General features: G+C 40.1%; 1 pseudogene across 1 annotated transcript; it reads left to right on the top strand.

The window, feature by feature from the left end:
* Positions 1-12399: 12399 nt before the first annotated feature.
* Positions 12400-13246, top strand: LOC308526048 (large ribosomal subunit protein uL11-like; annotated as a pseudogene). The gene has a single exon. The product of its transcript is annotated as a large ribosomal subunit protein uL11-like (transcript).
* Positions 13247-17198: the final 3952 nt, after the last annotated feature.

Raw genomic sequence — 17198 nt, 5'->3', positions numbered from 1 at the left:
GTTCAGGAAGATGAGGCAAGACTATGTTAAGTAGAAACATGGAAAATGGGGGGAAAAAAAGACCCAAATCAAACTCTAAAAACAAAAACTTCAATGTCTGAAATAAACACTGGATAGAATTAACAAGAAATTAGACACTGTCAACATTTGTGAGCTTCAAAACATGGCAATAGAAAGTACCCAAATGAAACAGAAAAAAAAAAAAGAAATGAAAAGAAAAGAAAAAGAAAGAGCACCAGTGAACTAAAGGAACAAAATTCATGGCCAAAGAGGTGGAGAGAAGACAGAAATAACTCTTTAAGAAAGTGGCAAAACCTTCCCAAAACGAGGCAAACCATTAGTCCAAAGATACAGGAAGCTCAACAAACCTGAGCAAAAAAAATAAACAAACAAGCCAGTCGAATAGAAAAAATATTAAACTCGGGCAGACAAAAAAGAAATGATATACTATATAAAGAATAACAAACAAAAATTACGTTAGAATTTTCATCAGAAACAATACCAGCTAGAAATCAGTGGAATAAAACCTTTAAAATACCCAAGAAACAAAACTGTCAACCTAGCCATCTAGATTCAATGAAAAAATTTCAAAAACAAACACAATACTTCCTCAGATTACAAAAGTTGAAAAAAGTCATCAGCAGATTTGCATTACAAAAAAATGTTAAAGGAAATCTTTTATGCGAAAGGAAAATATACCAAATACATAAAGAAATATTGAAAAGATTCATATGTGGGTGAATATTTAAAAGTTTATTTTATGTTTAGAGTCTCTAAAACATGATTAAATATTTAAAGCAAAAATAATAGCAATGTGCTCTGAGGCTTTAGTTCTAACACATAGAACTAAAATGTCTGACAACAACAGAACAAAGGTCAGAAGGAAGGAAATGCAACTGTTGCAAGTTTTTTATCAGAGTACTGAAAGGCTTTTATTAGAAAAGAGGAAATGTCTGAACTCAGTGATCTCAGCTTAAAAATTAGAAAAAAAAATTAAACTCAAGTAAATAGAATAAAAAAATAAGAAACGTAAGGGCAGAAATCAGTAAAATATTAAAAACAAAAGAGAAAAATCAATGAAACCAAAAGCTAGTTCTTAGAGATCAATAGAGTTGATAAACTCTTAGTCAAAAGAATCAGGAATAAAAGAGAGAAGATGTGAATTGCTAATATCAGGAATGAGAGAGGTGACATCACTACAGATGCTACATATACTAAGAGTATAATAAGTGAATATTATGAACAATTTTATGCCAATAAGTTTTAAAACTAATGTGAAATGGGCATATCTCTTGAAAGACATAAAATACCTTGAGCTGATTCAAGAATAAATAACCAAAAAGCTTTATATCTTTTAAAGAAATCTCCAGACTCTAATGGCTTCATTGATTAATTCTACCAAACATCTAAAATATAAATAATACCAATTCTACACAAACTCTACCTAAAAACTGAAGAGAAATGAATACTTAATTAATTTTTTGAATCCAGCATTATCCTTATACCAAAACCAAATAGACACTCAAGTAAACAAAATCATAGGTTAGTATCCCTCATTACCACAGGTGCAAAATTCTTTCAAAAACTCAGCAAGTTGAATCCAATGTTACATATAAAAGATAATACATTATGACTAAGTGGTGTTTATCCCAAGAATGAAAATTGGTTTAACATTTTAAAATCAATCAACATAATTCACAATTTTAACACACACACACACACACACACACACACATATATAATCATATCAATAGACACAGAAAAAGCATTGGATAAAATTAACATCCACTCTTGATTTTAAAACTCTCAGTAAATTAGTAGTAGACGAGAACTTCCTCAACTGATAAAGGGCATCTACACAAAACCCACAGCTAACATCTTACTTAACAGCAAAAGATTGAATACTTTCCCTCTTAAGATTATAAATAATGCAAAGTTTACTGCTCTCACCACTTCTAATCAGCATTGTACTAGAGGTTTTAGCCATTGTTATAAGGCAACAATGAAAAATAAATGAAAATCATCAAGATTGAAAACTAATATAATATTGTATGTTGACTGTAGTTGAAAAATAAATTTTTAAAATAGCTAATTAAAATCCAGAAAAGAAAAAAGTAATAGAAAAATATTCAAAGGGATGACCTGCTTAAGTTTCTAGATAATGGAAGTAACAAAAGTAAACAGACTTCTGTCAAGCATGACCTGAAAAAAAATTTGAGAAAAAGACCTTAGAATATCTTTACTTAACAAAGCCTTACTTTTTTACCAAAACAATAAAAACTAGCAAGAAAATTATTCTTGTGAACTCTACAATTTGAACACTTCAGATGGAACTCCTGCATTTCATAATAAAGATTTGATAGCTATTCAAAACAATGAACTGAAAAGAACTTATCTAATTCACTATTCAGAAACAACAAACTAAACTCAGTCTTCCCATTAAAACAAGAAAGAACATATATGCATTACCTATGGACATGGAGGATAGGGTGGTGAAGCTCTGGAGGATGGCCAGGAACCAGGTGGAGGGGGGCAATGGTGGGAAAGAGCGGCATCTTTAATACTCTGAACAATAAAGAAGAGAAGAAAAAGTAGAAGCAGAGAGAGGGCTCAAACAAATGTAATAAAGGCCCTTAGGAGCCTGGTAATTCCATAGGATGCTGTTTGCCTAATAGGAAACCTGTGAAGGTCACCAAACCTTCCTAGAATAGAATGGAATTATGGGAGCTGGTGGGGATGCACCCCTGACAAAGTCATCTGCCCTTTCAACTCCTTGGCTATCCAATACAAATTTAATTTGACCCAACTGTAATCTAAAATGTTTTAATAACCACATTATAATAAGTAAAAAGAAAAAGGTGAAATAACTTTTAATGTTTTATTTAACCCAATATACCAAAAATGTTATCACTTCAACATTTTAAAACTATTGGCCTGCTTGGTGTGTTCAGTGGTTAGAGCGTCAGCCTATGCACTGAAGAGTCACAGGTTTCATTCCAGGTCAAAGGCATGTACCTGGGTTGCAGATTCAATTCCCAGCCCCCTTCAGGCACATTCAGGAGGCAACCAACCTATGTGTGTCTCTCGCATCAATGTTGCTCTCTCCACCTCCCTTCCTTTCACTCTCTCTAAAAATCAATGGTAAAAATATCCTTGGGTGAGGATTAAAAAAATTTTTTTAAACTATTAACAAGCTGTTTTACATTCATTTTTTATACTCTTTAAAATTCAGTGTATATTTTACACTTACAGCACATCTCAATTTAAATTAATCGTAAGTGAAGTGCTCAGTAGCCAAATGGACAGCCCATATATAAAAAATGTAGAATTTGGGATGCATGGGTTCATATTTTATATGCCAGACACTGTCCTAGACTGTAGAGATAACGTGTGAATAAAGCAAGAAAGGCCCCTTGTCTCATGGAACTGACATTCTTATAAGAGATAGCATATGAACAGATATCTTTTTAAGTTTATTTCAGGTGGTGACAAGTGCTATGAAGGTGGGAAAGCAGGGTAACATGGTAGAAAGCAACTGGAGAGAAAAAAAAGAAAAAAAAGGTGGAAAACAGCTTCAGATAAAATAGTCAGAGGGTCAGAAGGACTCTCGGAGAAGGTAAGAGCTGAAGAGCAAGAGGAGTCAGTCAAGTGAAGACCTGAAGGTCAAGCACTCCAGGCCAAACGAGGAGCCAGTGCAAACGCCCTGAGGTGAGCATGAGCTTGTCTGGGCTTGAGAAGAAGGAAGGTCAATGTGGCAGGAATGTAGTCATGAAGGAGACAGTGATAAAGGGGAGTTCAGAGAGGCCGGCAGCTAACAGATCATGTAGGGCAGCTCTCAACTCCAGCTTCTAGAAAATATTTGTGCCCAGTCCCGCATCTCCCTCCTCACTCCGAGACTCTGATTTGGTCTGTGGAAAGCCCCAGTATCAGTGATTCTCAAAAGCATTCCGGTGATTTAAAGCACAGGCAGGACTGGGAGCCTCTGCAATACAGACTTGCAGACCCCAATAGAGAGTCTGCATTTATTGGAAATACGGTGAGAAGGCATTGAAGGCTTTAAGGAAAGGTGTGACATGATCTGATTTAACTTTTAGGGGCTGATGCTTTGTGAGGAGTGAACTGTGGAGGGATAAGAGCAGAAGCCAGGCACTAGCAGGAGCCTTCTGGAGAGAGGGTCCAGGAAATCAGGATGGATAATGGATGTAGGGCTGATGGAGGAAGTTTGGGGAATGAAGGAAAGAGATGAATCCGTGGAGGCCTGGAATCAGTACTGGCACCAGACATGTACTGAGGACCGTCTCTGTGCAAGGCTGACTCTGCGGGGTCCCAGCAACAGCAAAAGCAAAGCCGCCTACGTCAATCTGTTTTGGACTCTCCGGAAGAGAATCATTTGTCATAATAACTTGGGTGGGGGGCTGGAGATGGCTGTTCCTCAGAAAGAGGACATTTACTTTGAGCATCTCTATTAAATGTGTGAGGTGGACCTACTTGGCAAGCTCTTTTCATTCTCCCTGGAATCTAATCCATGTAGGTGAAGGCCCTGAGTGACTTCATCCCATATGCCCGTTCCATCCACTCCCTCAATCCCTGCAGGCTTCAGGACCCTGTCCCTGCTGTATTTGAGCGACCAGGGAGGGACGGGTGATCCATGCTGGACCAATAAGGAACACTGTCATGGAGAATGAGAGGCTGGAAGGCTGCTGTGCTCAGTGGAGCTCACATCTCCCCAATGAGGAGTGATACCCAGAAAGATACCCAGAAGGCATCAGAGCAAAGCCACTCACAGGCCTTCAAGTCCCGCTTCCAGCTGTTTCTGATGACCAGCAGCGTGCTTACCCTTCCTGAGTCTGGCAGTGCCCCTTAGCGAGATGAAATTAACCAACATAAAACTAACAACCTAAAAATGTATTAAGAGTTATTGCCAGAAACAAATGTTATGACCTATTCGTATGGCGGGGCAAACATCTAATTACTGAACATCTGCTATTATCGTCCTCCTCCCTTCTGATACCACAAGCCCCTGTCCTATTCCTTGGCTCAAGACAGTATATGCCTGGTATATAAACTTCATACTACTTTTCATCTTGGAACCTGTCATGTATGTGGGGTTCCCATATGTACAAAGTTAAATCTGTTTTTCTCCTGTTAAAAAAATAAAAGTGAACTATTTAGCCCAGCTGGTGTTGCTCAGTGGTTGAGCCTCAACCCATGAACCAGCAGGTACCACAGTTCCATTCACAGTCAGGGCACATGCCCGAGTTGCGGGCTCAATCCCCAGTAGGGGATGTGCAGGAGGCAGCTGATCATTGATTCTCATCATTGATGTTTCTATCTCTCTCTCCCCTTTCCTTCTCTGAAATCAATATAAATCTATTAAAAAATAAATAAAGTGCACTATGTAGTGGCATTTAGCACATTCACAATACTGCACAACCACCACCTCTATCGAATTCCAAAACACATTCATCATCCCGAAAGAAAACCCCAAGCCAGGAAGCAGTCACACCGACTACTCTCCACCACCACCAGCAACCACTAACCTGCTTTCTGTCTCTATGGATTTACCTATAAATGGAATCACACAACATGTGACTTTTGCCCCTGGCTTCTTTAACTTAGCATAAGTTACAGAATGTTTTCCTTCTTGCTGAATAATATTCCATTACTTGTATATACCACATTGTGTTTACCCATTCGTCCGCTGGTGAGCTGTTTCCACCGTTTAGCTCTTGTGAGTAGTGTGGCTATGAACATGCACATACAGTTTTTGTGTGAGCCTCTCTTTTCAACTTGGGGGGGTATATATCTAGGAGTGGAATTGCTGGGTCATATGGAATTTCTTTCAACTTTGTGAGGAATCACCAATAGTAGTATTTTCTTTTTGCTTAAAGTTGTACATATTGTATTTCTGTCACTTTTATCAAAGAAGAGTCCCGCTGTTATGGGCTCAAATTAGCTTTCTGGTCCACTCAGCAACCCAACAATTCCTTTGCAAATACCTCGTCTGAAATGCTCCAACAGCAACAGCAGGACGGGGTGCTGGGCTAGTCCTGTCACCGTGTCCTTACTCTACCTTGTCCTGGCTCTACCCTGTCCTGGCTCTACCTGAGCTCCACCCTACCTGTCCTTTATTCCCACTGCTTCTCCTAGCATACTCCTGCTTCCCTCAGGGCTAGCTCGGGCTCCTCCCTGTCCCCACTAGCTGACACGCCCTGTAACCACCACCTCCTCACCTTCTCTACCTCAATTGTGCTTACGTACAGCCCACCCAAAGTCCTCATAAAGCCTTCTCCCCCTGATGCCACAGCCCCCGGAACTCCCATCCTCCTGAGTACACCCACAGTCCTTATTACAGGTTCCACCTAGGTCAGCCCTCAGTTTTGTCATTTCTACTATTGCTCCTGTAATTTCAGGTGTCAGCAATCTCTGCCTCCTCTTGCTCTGATGGCCCCCATAGCCTCCAGCAAGGCAAGTGCCCAGTGCAGTATACAGACAGCTGATGTGAAGCAACAACCTCTCTGATGCAATAAACCTCCACCTCTCTGGGGAACACAGATCTCCTATTGTGATTGAGGTCAATTTCTTCCCCTCTCCAGGCTTTTAAAAACTCAAATGGTATTTTTCAGCACTGACTTCACAGGCAGAGGCATTTGGGGCACCCAAAGCAGTAAAGATCAATGTCAGTTACTAGTTTTGAGCAAAACAACCCTTCTAGGGATTGTTAGGCCAATTTTACAAATGATGACATGGGATTGAGAGATTAAGAAAGTACCTGAGGTCAACCTATCAGGACTAATGTTGGGTTTTGATCCAGACCAGTCTGACTCCACATTCTAGATTCCTTTCACCACATGTACCTGAAATTGCAACATAGACTATCTATGGGCAAGATGGCAGGAAACAATTAATTAAAATTGCACCTGATGCTGGAGACTTATGGAATTCTTTAGAAAGCAACTTGGCAGTAAATATCACTCCTACCACTTGACCTCGATGAATTTATTCTTAGGATACCAATTTCATAATATAAACAAGTACATACATAGAATATTCATTTCTGTATTTGCAATAGCAATAATTTGGGAGTAATCTCAAAATCCAAATTTAGGGGGTTGGTTAAGAAAATTATGGTGCTAAATCAAAGCAGTATTATTCAGCAGTGGTTCTCAACCAGGTACAGTTTTGCCCCGCTTCCCACCCCTAATGGACATCTGGCAGTGTCTGAGACATTTTCTGTTGTCCCAGTGGAGGAAGAGGTGAGTTCTATTGGCATCTAATGAGGAAAGATCAGAGATTCTGCTAAACATTCTCTAATGCATAGGACAGACCCCAAAATGCCAATGGTGCCAAAGTTGAGTAACCCTATTATATAAATTAAGTATTATTAATATGAAGACTTTATGATAGAAATTAAGTATTATTAATATGAAGACTTTATGATTTGATCTTAATAAAAAAAAAAAAAGTAGAATTCTAAGTTTGGGACACACTGTGCTCTTACCCAAGGAAAACTACCTTGCATATGAAGGAACACCAGATGAAAACTTGGGAAACCAAACAATGCATTGGCGGGATGAAATAAATCTCATTCTTTGAAAAGTTTTCTTTAATGCTGTTATTTTTTACACTAAACAAAAATTGGAAAAATTTAAAGCAAAATTTGTTGCAGGTATGATTTGCAACTGTTATTGTCTAGAATAGATCACGCATTGTGTGTGGCACATTTTTATGATCAATAAATACTTTTGGGAAGAAGATATGTAAGTTTTTTAACAAAGGGTATGTGAACAAAACTAAAACTAGTTTACTCAAGAAAAGAATGTATTGGTACATGTGACTTGGAAAAACAGGAGTAGACATGGATCCAAGAGTTCAAACCATGGTATCTTCAACCTGCAGGTATGTTCTGTTGTTTCCCTTTCACTCTGAAACTACCGCCACATACCCATTCTCTGAGTGCGGCCCTCATCCTCTACTGTACTTAGCCTCCTCAGGCCGATGCCGTGTGTGTGTGTGTGTGGGGGGGGGGGGGTCGTGCAGAAAAGGCTCCCAGCTTAACATCATTTTGAGTCCAGAGAAGGAGAAAGCTATCTCAGCTTCCTTAGAGAAAACCTCAAAGAAGGTTTCTAATGGCTGTGTCACATTCATCCATTGGTCCAAACAGAACTGGCAGGAAAGAGGGCTAGCCAGACAAAACAACAACAACACAACAATGTCCATTATCCTCATGAATTGGCAAACATTTGAGTATTTGAAATCATCTAGTGACATAGACATAGGAGTGCAGTATGAAGACAGAGCCCAAAATGTTTGGCGTTTCATGTTATCAAAAAAATGAGAAATTTTGCTGGATTGCTTTTTTCTGCAACAAAAGAGACAGGTTCATGGAATCATAGAGCTGAAAGGGTCCTTACATAGAGTGTCATGATCAACTATCTTGTTTTTGGAAGCCTACAGCATGCCTAGTTCAAGGCCCTGGGCCTGGAAGAGAGGGAAAGCCAATCCTTGTCACCCAAGTCAGTCCCCAATTCAATGGCGGCAAGATGGGACACACGGATGGACTTCCGCCTTCAAGGCTATTCTTTGAATAGAATCCCAGAAAGGATGGACCCAGTGAATGAACTAAAGGAGATATGTTTAAAGCAATAGCTTTCAAAACTTTTTTTAAACAGCAACTTAATAAAAAACACACTTTACTAGTAGATTGCAATTCTATATACGTACAACACACACACATAACTGAGACATCAGTTTGATGAAACTAATCATAGTACATGTGATGGAATCTGGTAGTTTTTACTTCATTCTATTATATTTCATTTAAAAATATATATATTTGATAACCCATTACATTGATTTCAAGTCAAGACCCGTTAATGATTTGAGAGCAGCATTTGGAACACATATTAAAGGGGTTTAACATATACTATTAACAAAGCTTTCTTAGTCCTACCTATGGGTGGTGCTTGAAGTTTCCACCATCAGATTCACCATTAGGGACTGAGGCATCTAAATATCTTACTGGACGGATCATGAGAATTCTCACTTCATATTACACAGTGTTTTAGAAAGTGTCATACTTTAAGAAGATATTAGCTTGTAAGAACATGTAATAAATAACTTCAAAATGCAATGGATATTTAATTTTAAAGTGTGCCCTTAACATTGATGTAAAACGTTTTTGTACTCATTCAATAGAAACTTATTTGGCCACTGGGTAATGCGAGCAATAAAACTACTGGTCCTCAATGTGTTAATCTGGAGAGATAACAAGTAATCTATTAAAACCTACTGAATGCTCTTCTATAGGGCCATGTGGAAAACTGTAAGAGGGACAGTGATAGTATTACCTGGAGAAGGAAAATGCTGATGGGGCTGGGCATGAGTAGTCAACTAGAAAAGCTGAAAGAAATGCAGACATTCATTCATACATTCATTCATCTAAGAGCTATTAAATTGTCTGAGCTTCTGTTTTTTTGTTATGAAATAGAGCTAAAATTGTTAGATGCCATAAGACTACTGTACCTAGATATGAGCACGCATTGCCTTATGTGATGTTCCCAGCAGGGCCAAGCACCTACTGTGATAAAATATTTAATTGTTCCCAATTCTTGGCTCCCTTCCTAGAAAGATGGTCATACATCCCACCATGCCCATGTGACTTAAGTGCTTTCCTCAAGGTTGGGCTCACATTCCCGCCCATAACAGAGAAAAGGCCTTAGATCAGTGGTTCTCAACCTTCCTAATGCCGCGACCCTTTAATACAGTTCCTCATGTTGTGGTGACCCCCAATTTCATTGTTACAAATTGAACATAATTAAAGTATAGTGATTAATCACAAAAACAATATGTAATTATATATGTGTTTTCCGATGGTCTTAGGCGACCACTGTGAAAGGGTCATTCGACCCCCAAAGGGGTCGCGACCCACAGGTTGAGAACCGCTGTCTTAGAGACAGTGCAAGTTTCCTTCAGCCAAGACTCATCATTCCCCTTCAGCGGAAACCCCACATGAGAAGACACGTGAAGCAGAGCCACAGCTGACCCAGCAGGTTCATGACACAAATCTATGTTTTACAAGCCACTAAGGTTTGGGGGTTACTTGTGACAGCAGCAAAACTGATTAGTAGGGTCCCATAAACAGAAAGAGAAGCAGGTGGAATAGAAAGAGGGCAATGTAGGGCAACAGGAGAGGAGGAGACATTTTTGAGCACCTATTGGTGCTTGGAATCATGTTGATGTCTGTGAGAAATGTAAGACCAAGGTTAGGATATATGTGCTGCCTCTAGAAGTTTAAACTCTAGCTGGAGTAGAGCCATGGGCAAATAAAATGGCCTAGCCACAAGGACAGCAGAATTTAAGGGCCAAGCATGCTCCAGACCTCAGGCTGCAGCAATCACAGGTCTGAGGGCTAACTAACTCTTAGTGGCTTGGAGAGAATTAAAGGACTTACATGAGCCTTGAAGGATGCGTCGCACCCAGGAGGCTGCTGTAGGCTGAGTAAAGGGCATGGAGCGCAGTGTGAGAACATCTCAAGGGGAGAGGCCATGGCTGAAGAGTCCATGACTTCTTCAAGGGGTCACGGCAAGTAACTGCTACCTCTTCATCCGGATTGTATAGAGCTCACCAGCCTACCTGCCTCTTCGCTGGGTGAAATAAAGACAACGAATCAGAGACCTGCAGATAGGAGCAGAGCCACAGAGATGCATGAGTTCTGGAGACTCTGCCATGTCGGGGTGGGGTGGGGGCATGTTCTAAGCAGCAGCTGGTCCCCTCAGAGGAGAGGCAGGCTGAGCTGTGGGGTCTTGACAAAGGGTGTGTTTGGTTTTGGTTGTGGCTTTTCTGGTCAATGGGCCCAGACTTTCATTTCTGGAACATCTCCATGATTTCCTGAGACAGCTGAATCTTGTGGCCTGGGTGTACTAGTATTGCCTGTGAGGGTTAGAAGAGTGTTTTGCAGAACTGAGATGTAAACAGATGCTGGCCTGTGTTCTTCAAAGATAATGCTGCCCCTTTGCTCTTTCCTCTGGAATTTTCCACATACCATGCTGACCTTCACCAGGGAGAGGCGGCTTTTACAAATTCAGACTTGCCCTGGCCTGCTCAGAAAGGGATTTGTGCCAGTTACAAATACCCATACAGTACAATTAGAGTTTTGTTTTGATGAGAATATTGTGCTGAAGGAAAAATAAGGTAGGCAAAAGCAATAAGGCAAGGAGTAAGATACAATGCTAGGTAGAGAGAAGACCACAAATTTGACAGTATTCTTCCCAGGGCAAATGCACAGAGGGTAATATTGGTTATAAGATGTTTGGTTTCTAAAACCAGTTTATTCTGCATCTATTCCAATCGGTGGCAAAATCCCCAAAAAAGGTGCCCAGGTAAAGCACAGGCGTACTGATACTGAAACTAGAGAGAATTTCCTCCTAGCCCCAATGTAGTGTGTTGAATTCCACCTTCAATTTGACCCACAATGAATACAACAGCAGGTTTCAAGGGGCTATTCTTCAATACAGAGTAATGGCACAAGTCAAAGTTCAATTCATCAGAATGATTTATTTGAAAGAAAAAGACAATGTAGTCCAAGTCTGCAACCATCTGATGGTACCCTTTTACCCAAGGATGACGTTTAGAATATAAAGAAGTAGACGAATGGCTTCTCCTTCACGTTATCCTCCATGAACATTATTATTTTTAAATGAGCTTCTGATCCAGAGGCTCCAGAGTTTGAAGTTACACTATCAAGCAAAAGCTTGAAGTTCAGATCATCTATGGTTCATATTAAAGGAAGACTGGATATGCTTTGCCCATAAGCCAAGTGTAGGTTAGGGCCAACGTGATCTTTTGCCAAGGTAAGGAGCCTAATCAGGATTGGAGCCACATGAAAATCTACTGAGCCTCCACACAGAAGCGGGCCAAGAGGAGCAGCAAAGTTTCCCACAGGAATTTATTCTGCATCTATTCCAATCGGTGGCAAAATCCCAAAAGCTCTATGTCATAGAGACCAGTCACTGCATGTTAGCCTAGAAAATGTTCAAGTCAACCATTACCAATTGCCCACTAAGACCACAAAACTTTTAATAGAGTGCCCAGGACATTTAGAAACTTAATGCCAGTTCATGGATAAAAAACACCGCATAGCCTAACCAAAACGAGCTATACACAGTTATCTTCACAAGTCACAGAATGAGCGTGCTAGTATCAGAAAGAAGGGGGAAGGGTATACCAATGTTTGAAAAGGAAAAAAAAAAAAAGTAAGGTTTGAATATCACTACGAATTATTGTCTTAAAACAGACATTTGAGGGGGCTTTCTTTAGTTTTCAGTTTGGAGGAAGCTTAGGTGAGACTTTCATTGGTGGTCCCAAATCCAGGTTCATCCAACACCAGCTGCCTCCACCATGCCACTGAAGCTTGACCCCAACAAGATCAAAGTCATATAACTGAGATGTACCAGTGAGGAAGTCGGTGCCACATCTGCCCTGGCCCCCAAGATCGGCCCCCTGGGCCTGTCTCCAAAAATTGTTGGTGATGACACTGTCAAAGCAACTGGTAGTGATTGGAAGGGTCTGAGGATTACAGTGAAACTGACCACTCAGAACAGACAGGCTCAGGTTGAGGTAGTGTCTTCTACCTCTGCCCTGATTATCAAAGCCCTCAAAGAACTGCCAAGAGACCAGAAAAAGCAAAACAAACAAATAAACAACAACAACAAAAAACATTAAAAAAACATTAGGAGGATCAGTTTATACACATTGAAATATCACTTTTGATGAGATTGTCAACATTTTCCTACAGAGGTGGCACCGATCTTTAGCTAGAGAACTCTCTGGAACCATAAGAGATCCTGAGACTGCCAAATCTGTGGGCTGCAGTGTTGATGGCCACCTCCCTCATGACATCATAGATGACATCTGCAGTCATGCAGTGAAATGCCCAGCTAGTTGAGAACTACAAAAAATGGTATTTCAATTACAGATGATTTGGCAACGGAAAAAAAAAATGATACTTGTCCCCACAACGACTTCTGATGACATGAAAAGAAAGTTCTAAGGAATTCTCACTTGTGTTTCCCCTCAGCTCCACTGTCTACAGCTCACTCAGTTCACCCCATCAACCCTGAAAGTCTGCTTCCCACGCAAGCATTACACTGACAGTCTGGCCTTTCCAAACCACTACTGGCCACTTCAACTGAATTGATTGATCATATAACATTTAAGTTTAGGCCAGTCCTGATTCCAAGACACTATGACATTGTCCCCATCAGAAATCACAACCCTCGTCTGACAAGCTGGACTCATCCCACAGGTGAGTGAAGGAACAGTTTCTCCTGTCATTTATCTGAAACAATGAATTTGGAACACAATTCAAATTAGCCTTAAGAGAGGAGGATCAGTTTATACACATTGATTCCCTATAGCACCTAGTGGAGCACTGTGTACACTGTAGGAGTTCACTAATTGCTATCATTTGGTAAATATTTACCTTATTACAGATGCTGCACTTGAGGCTTTACATCATGCATATACTTTGTCATTCATTCTAACAGCTCTCCTAAAAAGGTATTATTATCCCTATTTTAATGGCTCTGGCAAATCCATTGACTCACCCAAGACAGTACAGTTACTGGTAGCAGACTGGGCTTCTATCCCAAGACTGCCTGATGCTGAAGCCTGGGCTCTTTCCACTACTCCATATTCTCTCTCTAAAAACACTTCATGAAAGCTATGAGCGCCTCCAGTCACTGTTGAACCAATGATGGAAGTCATAGGTGGGCAAACCTTCTAACAGTTACAAAGTCCAGCAACAGAACAGACCATGAGGTAGTAAATAATTAGCACAGAAACAACATTCTGTCTGAAATAGTACAGAGGGAATCACTTCTCAGCTTGAAAAGCCGGACTAGATAGTTTCAATATCTGAAATCAAAAAACAAAGACAAAGTCAGATCCTGACAAGTGAAGCAAAAGCTGAATTTCAGGATCTTTCTGTGTTTCAGGAGACACAGAGATGAAAAAAACACAATTCCCAAAATGGGAAAAAGGGCTGTAATTTGAGCTTGGTAGTAAACAAAACTAGGCTTTCAGAAAATGGAAATGGAAAAGAGCTGAATATTATACCTAGTTCCCAATGAAGGGAACAGGGTATTTAAAAACAGAGTGGGGGGAAAATAATAATGGTAAAATAAAAACAGAATGGTGAGAAATTATAGAAAATATTTAGGGAAATAGAGGGTACTTCTCAGAAAGTAGTGGGAGAGAAGCATACAAGGGTAAACTGAGGCCAGATTATAGAGAGCTTTGAATGACTAAGGGATCTGGATTTTAGTTGCTTACACTTGGGAGCCACTGAGGCTTTTGAACAAGTGAATGATTAGTATCCATGGCTGTGGCTTAAATAAAGTCATATGAATCCTCAATAAAATATTAACAAACAGAATCCAATAATGAATAAAAAGAATTATATATCAAGACCAAGCGAAGTTTTTTCCAGGGATGCAAAGCTAGTTCAGCATTCAAAAATCAATCGGTGTAATCTACAACATCAACAGGCTAATGACAAAAAAAAAATTATATGATCGTATTAATTGACTCAAAAAAAGCATTAACATTCATTCACAGTAAAAACAAACAAACAAACCTTAGCAAACTAGGAATAGAGAACTTTATCAACTTGATAAAGAACATCTACCAAAAAATGGACAGCTAACATCATATTTAATGGTGAGAAGTGGGTAACTTTCCCCTAAGGTCAGGAACCAGGCAAAGATGTTAACTCTCACCATTCCTTTTCACAATCATACTGGAAGTCCAAGGTGCTAAAATACAACAATAAAGGGGGGTGAGGCGGAGAAAAGTATACAGATAGGGAAAGAAGGAATAAAACTCTTCACTCACAGATGACATGATTGCCTATGTAAATAGATCAACAAGGCACCCAGTGTTAGAGGAACCCTTACTAACTTGGTAGCATAAGTTTGAGTCAAGAGAGTGAAACTAATTTCTTAAGCTCACTCTGGAGTAAAGAGCTGCCAGAGGCCACATAATAAAGAATATCCCAACCAACAAGCAAATGACGCCAAACTCCCCATTTAAATAGCAAACTGGAGCTGAGTTGATATGGATGCTAAAACACTTACATGAAAAGTTAGGAATTTCACTAAATGTCAGATATCAAGTCATCTTTTCTGTCTAGGCCAACTCAGTAGCACTCTCCCTCTCCTCCTCCCCCCTCAGAAATCAAGTTCTGTTCTGGAACGCAGGGCATGATGTGATAACTGTGTATTAATAAGCTGCTTTATAATGGAAATATGTTTATTTCAACTTTGTCTCTATCTTCTTCCAGGCTCAACCCAAGAAATTAGGATAACACTAGAGACAAAAATGACCACAATCCAATCCAGTATTTCCATATTTGTGATGGTTTCCACAGTGAATGTGTGCCGCTATTAACATCAAACTGGAGCAGAAATCTTTAGAACAATTCAATCGACTAGCATGTAGTTGAGTGCTGAGAATGTGTAAGACTCGGAAAATAAAAGGAAGTTTAAGACAAGTAAAAAGTAGAAGTTTTAGAGTCAGATGGACCAACCTGAGTTCTGAAGTCTTGCACTGTTACCCCTAACCATGTGACAAACAAGTTTCTTAATCTCTCTGAGCCTTCCTTCAGCTTTCTCACCTTTGCCATGAGAATAATGACACCTAATGTCATTAGAATTAAATGTAAAAACACACATAAACTTGGATGGCGGCAAATAGCTAACCAATGTTAGGTTTATCTATCCAGTTGGTAAGGTGAGAGTGTTCAAAGCAGATGAGAGATATAGACAGTACAAACAACAGAGGGAGAATTCCGTGGGCTGCAGTGGACAACAAAGGCATCCCACAGGATGTGAGATTCCAGGTGAATCTTAAAGGGTTCCAGGTAGAATTCAGATAGAGAAGAAGGGAAAGTTGCTGGCATAAAGGAAGCACTAAGAATAATTACTAAATGAGTGAATGGATGCATGAAAGGCCGAGAGAAACAAATGAGCACATTGGAATGGCCAAGATATATTCTAGAAGCAGTGAGTAGACCTGATATTAAAATTAAAGATGGCCGTTGACTCTACAGAAATTTTGTTTTAAGTGAGTTTTCTCCCTATGGGTGGCCCTGTGAGCATTCAGGTATTTTCTAGCGATGGGCATTTCTGTTTCCCTGGCCCTAGAGAAGACGCATGTCTATAGAAACCACACTGTGGCTTGTCTGTCTCCCTGGTACTGCACTATTTCTCTGACCTACCTGTGACCTGCATATTTGGGTGAAAACATTTCCTGTAGCCCCAGTGGGACAAGATAGCTTTTACACCTGCTGACATATTTAGACCCATACATTGTCTCAACAGCCACTGTTCTCTTTTGATAACCACCACAGCACCTAATTGCTACAGTCAGCTTCCTCCACAAACCACAGTGTAAAAGATTCTCATGGGAAAGAAAAAAAAAAGTGCCACGGCATCTTCTGACTTCAGTGCTTGTATTTTGAAAATGAAGCTTTCAGGTAAAAATAATGGTCAGAGGGGATGGGGGTCGATGCAAAGGTAGAGTCTGAGAACAGGCAAGGGAGAGAGGAAGAGGAAGCAGAAATTGATGGAAAGACTCCTAGATATTTGGGCTTTGTTTTAGGGCTTATCATTAGCTCTCTGTGATCTTGGGCTTCTCTCTTAACTTCTCTGGGCATTGCTTTTGTCATATGAACAGTGGGAGGCTGATGCAAGTGACCTCTAAGACTCTTGCACTGCTTACTTTCCAGGACTGCAAATAAAAGAGATCCTGTGTTCTATGCTGGGAGAGGCGAGTCAAGCCAACTCTTCTTTTCTGATGCTCTTTTATCCATTTCCACCCCCACCCCCCATGACCCTTAATGACTCAGGAAAGTAAGTGTCCCACCATTAGAGAGCCAATGATGAACTAAAGTTGGGTGCAATTACCAGGTTTGTTTTTCTGTTTGTTACTCTCACTGTCCCACAAAGAAGAAAAAGTCATTGCAGTAAGGTTACCTCTATCCACGAGGGCTTAAGTGGGACTGATCACCAAGTCCTAAGCCCATAACATCACTATGGGTACCACACTGTTAGATGTTAACGTACTGGCCTTTGCTTGGAAGAGACACATTGGAATGGCAATGTCTGATGAGGAATGGGTAGGAATGAGGGCATTTA

The sequence above is a fragment of the Myotis nattereri genome (assembly GCF_964212035.1).
Source record: "Myotis nattereri genome assembly, chromosome: 10".
Classification (NCBI taxonomy): Eukaryota; Metazoa; Chordata; class Mammalia; order Chiroptera; family Vespertilionidae; genus Myotis; species Myotis nattereri.
Note: the sequence above shows the minus strand (reverse complement) of the source record. Positions and strands in the feature narration are given on the sequence as shown.